General features: G+C 31.3%; 1 long non-coding RNA gene across 1 annotated transcript; it reads right to left on the bottom strand.

Moving 5' to 3' along the window:
• Positions 1-824: 824 nt before the first annotated feature.
• LOC143046993 (uncharacterized) lies at positions 825-2698 on the bottom strand. Its single transcript, XR_012969351.1, has 2 exons — positions 2621-2698; positions 825-1517 (listed from the first exon to the last, which is right to left on the bottom strand). It is a non-coding gene; the product is annotated as an uncharacterized LOC143046993 (long non-coding RNA).
• Positions 2699-9220: the final 6522 nt, after the last annotated feature.

Here is a 9220-nt window from a genome sequence, read left to right as displayed (position 1 = left end):
CTGATGCACCATTTGCTATTCCACTTACCGAAAATATAATAGAAGATAATGTTTTAACAAAAATACCGAAACTCCAAAATAACATCAAAAGAGTGAGTTCATAAAAATTAAGAAACCCAAACGTTAGACTTTGTCAATCTTTGTCAATCACAGGGGTGAATGGAAAAAAAAACTGTCATGTTCCTAGTTTAGTTCAGGCATTTTCCGACGAAAATGATGAGTTAAACCTGGTTTTTTAGCTAGGTAGCTAAATCTCCGACTTGTGGGGAATTGAAATATATAAAAAGCAAGTGCCCTTCAAAAATAAAAAAAAAAAAACATCATCAGATCATAGTACACATTTATTTCGTAGTGCATTTCTTTGAGACAATAAATGAAAATAAAAAACCCACCTGCGCGTTCTCAATAATATTTTCAGTGTGTTGTACTATGTTTGGGACAAACTATACCAAAATTATAGTAAACTTCACCGGCTCTAACTCAAAATAAGGACACTTTTGTGTTAAGGGGTCTTGAAATCTTTTGACAGCTTCCAAAGTGCTAATTTTTAACCTTTTTCAGCTGGATCAAATCACTACTTTACTTTAAAATTCATGACCTAATTTTTTTCATAGTGTCAATTCACACCCCCCCCTTTCACTTGCTAATTGAGGCATAAAACACGAAGAACACATCTAGTTTAAATCAATCTAAATGTCCTAGTGTGAACGGGATCTAAGTTGCTATCTAGATGTCTTTTAGTAACTGTTATTCTTGTCGTTGTGTTGCTGTCTGATTGACTTAGTATGTATTGTATTCATAGACTACTAAAGAAAATTTTACAACTCGTTTTCTTTTTTATTTATTGAAAGTTCAAAATGAAGAAAGAAAATTAAAAACATCAGGAAATCATTGTATTGTTCTGTATAAACTTCAATGACTAAAAATCAATGAATAATTCGACAAAATATAAAATAAAAGTAATAATAAAAAAACTTTTTGAAATATTTACGCCTTGAAAATTTTTATTTTCATGCGTCACGTTATTTCATAACATTGTTCGTAGGTGTTTTCCTTTTTTTGCCGTAGATCATACGATATGTTTTTTCAGGGAGCACAAACTTCACCTTTCTAGTGGACACAGGAGACCGGGATGCAGTTTGTATTGGATCAGGTGACTTCAGACTTAACTTGGTAGGCTCTTCTGGAACAAACAGTTGAATCGGATGAGAACACGTGGTTACTTCATTTGTTGATGTAGCTACCATGAATTCCTCAATATCTTCTATATCATCAGTTTTGGTAAGTTCTTTGTCACATTCTATTTTACATGTTTTAAGCTTCTTATTACGATGGCGTACAATGAAAATAAAGCCAATGGTAAAACCGAGAATGATAACTCCGCTGATTATCTGTAGGACAGCGATGACAGTTCGGTTGGCTCTGTATGGATTTGATTTTAAAGATTTATGGGGCAGAGATACAGACACTGTTAAGACTGCCACTCGACTTCGCTTCGCAGATGACTCCTCAGTAGCCTGAAATAAAACAGTGTAAGTGTTCTGATATTAACTATTGTATTTATGAAAGAAGCTGAATAGTTCATTGTTTATTTAAATGCTTGAAGCATTTAAATAAACAATGAACTATTCGACTATATTAATCGTCTTTTTGTGCCTTTCGTATTCATTAATCATTCCTAAGTTTTTCTCCTAAATGTTGACGTTCCATTTGGTTAAAGGGATGATTGTTTATTGTTTTCTTGATGAAGTTCTTCGTTGTTAACCCTTCATTTGAAGCCAAATCTCAAAGAAACTTGACCAATTGAAATCCTTCTGATATGTTCATATGAATAAAACAAGCTTATATTACGGTTTTGAAATGAAATCAAAGAAACAGCTATCGAGAACAATATAATGCATTCTATTTTGCATATGGTATCAATTTCCTGTAGCAGATAGACCTGAAAGTAAAGTGAGGTAAAGCTCGTTTTCATGTTGTGTTATTTGTGTATATTAAGACTTCTAACATGTAAATGTACCTGTACAATTATAATGAAATCATGAGAAGACTTCTAACATGTAAATGTACCTGTACAATTATAATGAAATCATGAGGAGACTTCTCACATGTAAATGTACCTGTACACTTATAATGAAATCATGAGGAGACTTCTCACATGTAAATGTACCTGTACAATTATAATGAAATCATGAGGAGACTTCTAACATGTAAATGTACCTGCACAATTATAATGAAATCATGAGGAGACTTCTAACATGTAAATGTACCTGTACAATTATAATGAAATCATGACGAGACTTCTAACATGTAAATGTACCTATACAATTATAACGAAATCATGAGGAGACTTCTCACATGTAAATGTACCTGTACACTTATAATGAAATCATGAGGAGACTTCTCACATGTAAATGTACCTGTACAATTATAATGAAATCATGAGGAGACTTCTAACATGTAAATGTACCTGCACAATTATAATGAAATCATGAGGAGACTTCTAACATGTAAATGTACCTGTACAATTATAATGAAATCATGACGAGACTTCTAACATGTAAATGTACCTATACAATTATAATGAAATCATGAGGAGACTTCTAACATGTAAATGTACCTGTACAATTATAATGAAATCATGAGGATCGACAATGGTGATGTTGGAGGTTTTGTTTACGGTACCAGTAGAGTAATCACTACAAACCATTAAAGTCTGAAATGGCCTATATCTGTACTCGACTGTACTGATTTTTACTTGACCAGTCTGAATTGGTCTGACTTTTACTTGACATTACTCGACCCCAGTCTGAACCATACTTGACTGTACTGAATCGTACTTGACCCTTATATTTGCTGTTGAAAATAGTCTGAACTATTACTCGACCAGTCTGAAACAGTCTTAACCCATTCTCGACTTGTACTCGACCTATTTTTCCAGTCTGAACCATACTTAACCAATGGTCTGAACAGTACTCGACCAGTCTGAACCATACTAGACCAAAAAACTCTACTTTTTTAACTGTTAAAATAAATTTCTATTCAATGACATATAATACAACAGCCAACAAAATTTATAAAAAAAGTTAACCTTATATTAGAAATATATATATGATAATATTTAGGATGAAAAAAAAAAATATTATATAAAACTTATATAAAAAAGGGATAATATTAAATAAATAAATAAAATTGTTTTTCTGATTAGTGGTGAAATATAAAGAATAACCTCTGCTTGTGGCAAACTCATAAATAAGATCACACCTGGTCAGAGGTATTAAATTCTAAATAACATTGATTCAAAATTGCAACATCCTGTTTAAGTTAAATAACAAGGCCTTTCAAATATACATGTATGTACTAGATAAGTAATACACAAATTTAAGAAAATAGGGCTTTCTTTTTACCTGTAAAACACACATGTATTGAGGTAATTAGAACATATTAAAGTACTTTCTGTATGCCATGTTAATTTGACAAAAAAAAATTACTTAAATTAATTGAAATAAATTTTTACTGTTACTTTGGAATACATTTCTTTTTTTAAAAAGGTTATCAAGGATTGCTATGGAAATTTTATTATCATGATTACATTAAATTCTTGGTTTAATAAAACAAAACAATTAAGCTCTCATTTCTTAAATTTTATTAAGTTGTTTTATATACTATTTTATATATATATATTAATAAAAAAAAAAAATATTCACTGCATTATTAATTCAACTCAACTAAATCTTTACTAGGTTTAAGTTAATGGTGAAAATAGTCCAGCTACCATAAAATACTTCCGAAGTATTCATAAAATTTTGAATAAATATTGAAAATTTTAGTCATTTGTTAGTCACAATTCATTTTTTTAGATTATGTGATCAGCTTGTTTTATTTATATTTTAAAAGTTGATATATATTTTTACGTAAGTGTTGATCAATATGGTGTTGACGTTATATATATTATGATTGATTATTGTGAAATTTTAATTTCAATACTGTATTGAATACATTTTTAATTTCAATTTGTTGTTCAAATTTCATTTTTATTTAAAAAAAATCCTAAATTGATAAAATTCAGTTGATAGATACAAAGAATAGGTCTAGGTTGGTTAAGACTTGGTCGAGTATGGTTCAGACTAGGTCGAGTATGGTTAAGACTTGGTCGAGTATGGTTCAGACTAGGTCGAGTATGGTTCAGACTAGGTCCAGTACGGTTCAGACTAGGTCGAGTACGGTTCAGACTAGTATAAAATGGTTAAGTACTGGTCAAGTACACATTCAGACTGTTAAGTATGGTTCAGACTACAGTCGAGTATTATCAAGTAAATCTCAGACGAATTCAGACTGGTCGAGTAAAAATCAGTACAGTCGAGTACAGATATAGGCCATTTCAGACTTTTAATGGTTTGTAGTGAATCTATGATGAAATAACGTTGGTAATCCACAGGATCGCCTGAAATTAAAGTTTAAAAAAAGCTTCAATTGACAATTATACTTCAAATTTGTTCCTTATTAATATAACCTATTTATTCTATAGAATGTTATTAAAATACACTTTGATTTGAAGTAATTTGTATTATTCCAAACATTCATATTCTTTAATAAGGCAGTTAAAAAGTTAAAATGGTCGGAAATGTCTCAATTTCATGCTTACTTCAATTATTTTTTTATTTGAACCGAATTCAAAGTGGTTAATGTAATACTATAGTAATAGGTTTGTTACATGGGCGAGGGAAGTTCATTTAAATAACCATTGTATAAGACATACCGTGAAGGAAGGCATACGTCACTTTGTTTGTTTTCACTAGGTCACCATCTACTGCATGGATTGCTCCTGGAGATAAGTATAGGGACCCCTGAAATAGTCAAACTGTTATTGCACAACATGTATAGTATATCTTTTGGGAGATAAGTATAGGGACCCTTGAAATAGTCAAACTGTTATTGCACAACATGTATAGTATATCTTTTGGGAGATAAGTATATGGACCCCTGAAATAGTCAAACTGTTATTGCACAACATGTATAGTATATCTTTTGGGAGATAAGTATATGGACCCCTGAAATAGTCAAACTGTTATTGCACAACATGTATTGTATATCTTTTGAACATCTATTACAGTTATAAATTACATTTAGATACATTTTTTGACTGTTTTTTTTTTACTTTTGAGCAAGTCTTTGTTTTGCGAACTGTTTCTCGTACTAGTATAATATGTGATAACACAAAATACCTACCAAAACAAAAATACACCTGCATTGCTCATAAAATTTAGAATTAAAGATATAAAAGAAACTTAGAACTTTAATTTGTAATGATTTTAAACTTATGTTAGAACTTGAAAATTCATGATATACCTACATTCATAGAACGAACTCAATCACGAGAAATATATGGTTCAGTAATTTCAGGCATACAACAGGGATTTTTCTTAAAATCACTTGAAAAGGGGATACACTCTTACCACTTATACCCAGTTATATATAGTATAGTTATTGTTATACCTACAACAAATTGTTCTCCAGCGCCTGCTGTGTAAACCGGAAGTGCACATCGTGAAACGTCTGTTTTCTCAAATACCGGCCCATTATCATCAATGTCTTCCACAGTTACGTTGACTTTCTTGATCTAAAACATAATCGACTACAGAAATACCAATAGATAAATAATAATTCCATTTGTCTAAACCGTGATTTGTATGCCTGTTATCGTTCTTCGACCACATATATTTGCTTAGGGTTCATCTGAATAAATCGATGAATATGGCCATATTTACACTACAAAATTTAAATCCGAGTACAGACATACCTGTACACCTAGTTAAGATTTTTAAAAGTCACCAGGAACTTGATAATAAAATTCTAAATGGATTTGTATATTTCAGAAAATTATAAACTATTTTGGATTTTGAGATTCCGGTTTTTAGCTCACTTGGCCCTTTGCTGTTGACAGCATGGCCGACATGGTTTGAATAGAAATGATAGTTTTGTCTACTATCGTAAAAACCGCTATAGATGGAGTACATCTGAATGGTACAACAATGTCCAGATTGCTGAATCTACCTACTTTTCATTTACATAAAACTGCCAGACGACTTCTTAAATGCCTTAAATTGCAAATTTCATTTTTTTCATTTTTTTATTAGGTTGAAACTATAAAAGATAGAAACAAACTGTTTATAGGAAAATATGACCAATCAGACAAGATCTACAAATGAGTCGAACGGCAGAAATCCCAAGCCGATTATTTATTGCTGCTTAATGACGATTTACCGTTTTTTTTTTAATGTAGGGCCTTTTCCTTTTATCTCGAAAACTATAAAAGATAGACAGAAACATTAAAAAGCCAAGAAAATACAAGATCTAAAAATTAGATAATATATGCAAACAAGGGCAATTGAATCCATGTAAGAGTAATGACCCTTAAATATCACTTTTTACATTTTTTTTTGCATTTTTTTCAAAAGCTATATAAAGAAGGTGGAGAGAAACAGTAATCCTGATCAGCAATACAAGATAAACGAAATAGTTTTTTTTTATCAATAATTATATTCTAGTCTAAATTGTTAAAGCTGCACATAAACCTAGGCGAGAGACACACAACAGGTTCTTTAGAACCTTAATTTACTGTTCCAGCTGAAGGTGTCATTTAAAAATATGTTTGAAAATATTCTAGATGTTTCCGCATGACAAATATTTGTGAGTCAAGTGATGAATAATAGATTGACAATTGATGAATATTAGATATCTCCACAACTTGTTTGTTTGTATATATTGCAATCCCTGCAGGGAAAAAATGCCTTTACAATTTGTGTTTTTCTGGTTCCTGTCCTGCCTAAAAATGTTTTAAGGTGATAAGATATTTTGTTGTGTAAACACGGTAATACACCTAAATTGTTTCTTAAAGGGAATATTATAGAAATAAACAGAAAATCTTTTCACGGGATTTTTTTTTGCAAACCTCATGTTATATCATTGGTTAGTTAAATACTTGTAGACAAGAATTAACTCATTTTTATATTGGGATTTTGTTTTCTTGTGTTAATGTCTGACTTTTAATTTGACTTCATGTTTTATCCAGATTATCTATAGAATATTTTTTCCCATTCGAACTGAATAGCCTGGTTATGTCATTAGAAATTGATATGACATCGCCATGTACTTTAAGAATTTTTAAGAATGGAGACGTTGGTTAGTTGTATGTTAATAATACTGTTGCTGAATGATATTTACGGCTTTTACAACACCGATGGCGTTCTGTCTCTTAATGTTTAGTAGATACTTGTACATCTATATTGAATTTAAGCACTCCAAACCCAAACCGTAGATGTCACTATCATAATCCGAGAGTGGAAAGTCCGTCTGTACTATGAGGCAGAAACCAGACAACAACAATGTAAACTCCAAACAATAAATATATGGTCATACAGACTTTACAAAGTATGCTATATACGAAACGTGCGTATTGCGCAGAAACAAAATTTCAGTCCTGGTATCTATAATAAGTTTATTTATTATACATGGGATATTGACAGTTTACAGCTGTTGAAGAGCCTCAAGTTCTCTTTTGTGGGTATCTATTTACACAGACGTCGGAACAGTGCAAATCGGATGGGAATAGTTTATTCTTGAGTTATATGGAATATATCTTCTTTTCAAGTTGGTTATGCTATCCTCTACTTTCTTGCATGTAAACATCCAAGAGTGCATGCTCGAAATAATTTGTATTATATAAATTGGACACAAACTGCATTGAAATTAAAAACGATAAAAAAAAAAACATTTTACCACCAAGAATATAATGCTTCTCAATTTTTAAAAGTGGTTAATTGTCCTCTGGTTGCTGTCTATAAGAAATATAACAGTTTCGTATTCTTCTATCACAAAACTGAGATGGTAAAGGTTTATACTTCTATCACAAAGCTGAGATGGCAAAGGTTTATACTTCTATCACAAAGCTGAGATGGTAAAGCTTTATACTTTCTAGAACTAAACTAGTACGGGAAGTTTTGAAACTTAGATATCTTTACCTGTGGTAACGCTGAAATGAACTTATGCATGAAAAATGAAGGCAACAGTAGTATACCGCTGTTCAAATCAGTAAATAGTCATTCAGTGTTGACGAGATTTTGTGAGGAATAGTTGAAATCTATCTATACTACTCAGGAAGAGACCGATTTTATTTAGCCGCATTTCCTCAAAAACCATAAATGTCGGAAACATTTGTGATATGACGAATAAGAGAGTGTTTTGTTCTTCCTAAATTTGTCTTTGAAACAATAATTTTTCCACAAAAAACGCCAATTTTTGGGAAAATAACCCGATTTTGAGACCGTCATCTGTCCGTGTCATATACATTTTCGTGAATGCTCAGTCGACGTACTGTCCGCGAAATTTAAAAAAAAAACAGTTTGTTTCAACACTTTCCGTGAGTTTATGAGCATCTTCTAGTATTAGTAATTTATTGACATGAATATCAATTATATTGTCATTTTTAGATTTCTTTCCACTGCAAAAGTATGATTTTTCGGAACACTAATGAACTTCTTATCCCTGGAATAGATAACCGTAGCCGTATTTGGCACAACATCGTTGCATTTTGGGTCGTCAATGCTCATCAACTTTGTACTATTTTCATTTTGATCTGAACGTTACTGATGAGTCTTATAAAGACAAAACTCGCGTGTGGCGTATTATATTATAAGCCTTGGTACCTTTGATAACTTAAGGCTTTAGTATATTGCATACAATTGTTCAAATCTAGTAAGAAGATAAATCAAAGTAACAAAAAGAATATATGAAATCACCTGAACGAAGGGAGTGATACAGATTGCAACGAAAGGGTAATATCTCCTGCAAACCACTCGCCAAGCCAATTCACGTTCAGTCAAAATGTCAAAATGAGGATTATGACATCATCGGTATATCTACAGATAAGACGACTATACCCTGCCGTATCTTAAGACCGAAGTCTGCAAGTGAGTTCATGAACAGAAATTAATTATTTTGTATCGAAATTGAAACCGTAAAAATTATGTAATCACGTTTTCAGTTGTTCTTCCTCATTACTCTGTATGAACAGTGTTTGCGTAAGGAACACATCCTGTTAAATCTCGTAATTATATATATCTAAGAAAAAGTATATTTTATATGTCAAAGTGGTGAAATAATTATTCAAACATGCAATTAACTTCTAACATTTCCTTGTATACAAAATAAATAATAAAAC

This window comes from Mytilus galloprovincialis, chromosome 9 (assembly GCF_965363235.1).
Source record: "Mytilus galloprovincialis chromosome 9, xbMytGall1.hap1.1, whole genome shotgun sequence".
Lineage (NCBI taxonomy): Eukaryota > Metazoa > Mollusca > Bivalvia > Mytilida > Mytilidae > Mytilus > Mytilus galloprovincialis.
This window is presented reverse-complemented; position numbering and strand designations above follow the sequence as displayed.